At 35.0% G+C, this 3,300-nt stretch overlaps 1 pseudogene across 1 annotated transcript; it reads right to left on the bottom strand.

Moving 5' to 3' along the window:
• Positions 1–246: 246 nt before the first annotated feature.
• Positions 247–1,046, bottom strand: LOC306652881 (ubiquitin carboxyl-terminal hydrolase isozyme L3-like; annotated as a pseudogene). Its single transcript has one exon. The product of its transcript is annotated as a ubiquitin carboxyl-terminal hydrolase isozyme L3-like (transcript).
• Between the last annotated feature and the right edge of the window lie 2,254 nt (positions 1,047–3,300).

Genomic DNA, 3,300 nt, shown 5'->3' with positions numbered 1-3,300 from the left:
CCATTTGGCCCCATCCCCCTGCCCATCTTCTTCTCACCATTTTTTTATCTCATGGCTCCTCCTAGACACTTCCTAGGCAGGAAGGAGAAGTGTGGAGAGAGAGCAGGAGAACAAAGAAGACTCTAAACTATAAAAAGGATAGGGCACACTCACTTCTTAGGGTGTCAGAACACCAGCCATGGGCCCCTTCTCCCTCCCAGGAGATCTCTGTGTTACTACATTTATTGATTTATCTTTAAATTCACATAAAGTTTAATCAGTCAAGTTAATGAAAATATCAAAATTTCTTAGTTAGTGTATGGCAGCAGAAGTTTCACTTTTGTTGCAAATAATACTGTATTTGGTATTTCCATCATCAACAAGCTATGCTGCAGAAAGAGCAATTGCATTAAATCTTAGTTCATCAGAATCAAGTTCCATAAATTTCTAGCAAACTTCTATGTCATCCTCTAATAGTTTCATCACTAGTTTTCCCATGGTTAATTGGAAATGGTTTCAATCCATCTAATTCATAGAAATACCCATCTACATGAACTAATGCAATAAAATGAACATCATCTTTTTTATCTCTACTTGGTGCCTCCATCTGACCTTCATGGGCACTGGTCTCATGAATAACTAGAATAGTGTCATAGTTCTCAAGCTATCTGGTTTGTTCTTCAGGACTCATTAATACTGACTCTTCCAGGAATTTTTTCAAGGTTGATTCAGATTCAAAGTGCATCTAGTCTTTATTGTTTGCAATAGCATAGATCAGTCCAGTTGTTCCACAGGGATTGCCGATTGCTTCATGAAATATACAGATTATGTAACATCCTGTCCCTGATATTTTATATTTTTCTTCTCTTCTGCTCTGAATACTTCATACTTTTCTGTAATAGGAAAGAGAAGTAACACTGCACAGAATAGTCTTGGTACCATGCTAAGGAGTTCAGAATCCATTTTGTATAAATCAACAAATTGCCAGTTAGGATGTAGACCTGATTGAGAAACTGGTTGGTGACCTCAGGATTAGCATCTAGGGGCAGCCAGCATTGACGCTCCATGGAAACTCTACCCAGCCTCTCTCCAGTTCTCTGTGTTACTACCTTTAAATTAAACCTGCTTCATATGCTGGCATCAGAGTGCTTCTCTAATGTTCAAATTTTAATATTTGAGGAAACAGAACTCATCACCTTTTACTGGTGGTATCACTAGTTAACTCCAGAAGGTTTCCTCATTTTAAGCTTGCATTTAAGAAGGTTAATAAATTTTTGGTTTACTTCTCAAAAGGTAGATACTTCTATTTAATATCTACTCTCAACAGAGTTGTGCACTCTTCCAATAGGCTTAATGAAGCACTAAATTACAATAGAAACATTAGTCATCCAAATATCCCTCAGAGGTGGAAAAAGCTAAATTAGAGGAAGATCCCTGTCAAGGGTTAGCTCCACTGAAAGGGCAAGGCAGATGTGAAGTTTCTCCTCCAAAATATCATGTGTGAGACAATGCAAGAAACTTTAGAGGTTAAATGATTGGATTATGAGAGCTTTAACCTAAACAATACATTGATCTGATGATAGAGAGTAACTGGTAACTGTAAACAAATAGGGTGTGGATTGAGGAAGTGAGTCACTGGGATGTGCCTTGGGCTTCTATTTTGTCCCTGGTGGGCAGAGTATTCTCTCTCTGCTTTCCCATAGTCCTGTCCTGAGCTGCTATCCTCCACCATGCCCTTCTTCCATGATCTTCTGTTTCACCTAGAGCAGAAAGCAATGGAACTGGCCATCTATGAATTAAAACCTCTAAAACCATGAGCATCAAATAAACTTTTCCTACTCTAAAATTGTTCTTGTCATGTGTTTTGGTCAGAGGAATAAAAAGTTGACTGAAACACATTATTACAAAGTCAATTCATTATATGAATTCAGGAATTCTGACAGAATTTTTTCTAATCATGATTAACTTACATTTTTTTGATAATAACTAATACAACTCTCATTTCAACAATAATTTTTCACTATTAATCCATCAAAAATTATCCAATTACAAACTTATGAATCCTGCACTTGATATTTACCATTAATTTTTAAATTAATGCTTCTTTCTTACTTTGCTTGTCTTCTTTCTGTATTTTCCTTATAGATACATTTCTTTTAGTTAGACTCTACCTCCAATATTAATGACTTGACATTGCTTGATGTCTGACTACATTTGGTAGATATGCATTACAAAGGCATGTTGGAATAAACTACATTCTAATTTATTCCTCTGTCCCTCAAAAAATAGTATCCTCAGTAAGGTTTCTGACTTACTGGTTAGTGATGAGAATGGCAAGTTCTTTTCTCAAAAAGCAGTAAAAACCTGAAAAAATTGACAAGAAAAGAATGTCTGAAAATCAGTCCTCTGGAAACTACTAAAAGGGATTCAATGATTTCAGAAGAATTTATGTTTGAAAACTACTGAAATTTAGTTCAAGGATTCAATGATTTCAGAAGAATTTATGTTTGGAAATGGCTGAAATTTAGTTTGAAACAGTGAAAATAGGTATTATATAACATTCTAGCATGGAGAAACTCCTATTCATCCCTTCCCAAGCTTGTTCAGTGTGATATCTTGCTATGCTCTACTGGCCTGAGGCTTCAGTATTAATTGATAAACATGAACTTTTACAAGCACAATTATACCAGAGTGACCTCAAGCTATCCACACATTCTTAGTCCATCATGAGGTTGTAAATATGCACAAAGAGACTTGAAATGACCACACAGAAAATAAAACCCAGGGAAGATCTGCAAGTAGTTTCAAAAGCTAATGTGTTCTACCAAAACAGAGCCATCACTGGATGATGTAGGACTCATTAATTGAAAAGAAACAACACCTATATTTAGAAATGGTAGAAATTCACAGAAATAAGTAAAGATTGCTACAAACAGTAATCATGTAGGCTTCTTGGAAAGACTATATATTTTTTTTTCTGACCATCATTGACATTATATTTTTTAAATTTTTACAGACTGCATTTTGATTCATTGTATACAAATGGGGTACATATTTTTATTTCTATTTACCCCAGAATCAATATCAATGAATCTACATCAATGTGTCAATATCAACAAATAAATCCCATAGAGCCAATATTGATGAATCTACCTTAATATGTTGATATCAACAAATCTACACCAGTAAGTAGATATTAATGAATCTTACCTGATGAGTCATAATCCATGAATCTTCACTGATAGTCCAATTTTGACAAATCACAGGTGATTAGATATTGACAAACCTTTCCATTAAGGCAATATTGACATATCTCCTTTG

This window comes from Sciurus vulgaris (genome assembly GCF_902686455.1).
Source record: "Sciurus vulgaris genome assembly, contig: HiC_scaffold_633_arrow_ctg1, whole genome shotgun sequence".
Classification (NCBI taxonomy): domain Eukaryota; kingdom Metazoa; phylum Chordata; class Mammalia; order Rodentia; family Sciuridae; genus Sciurus; species Sciurus vulgaris.
The sequence above is the reverse complement of the archived record's forward strand: the minus strand, read 5'-3'. Positions and strand labels throughout refer to the sequence as shown.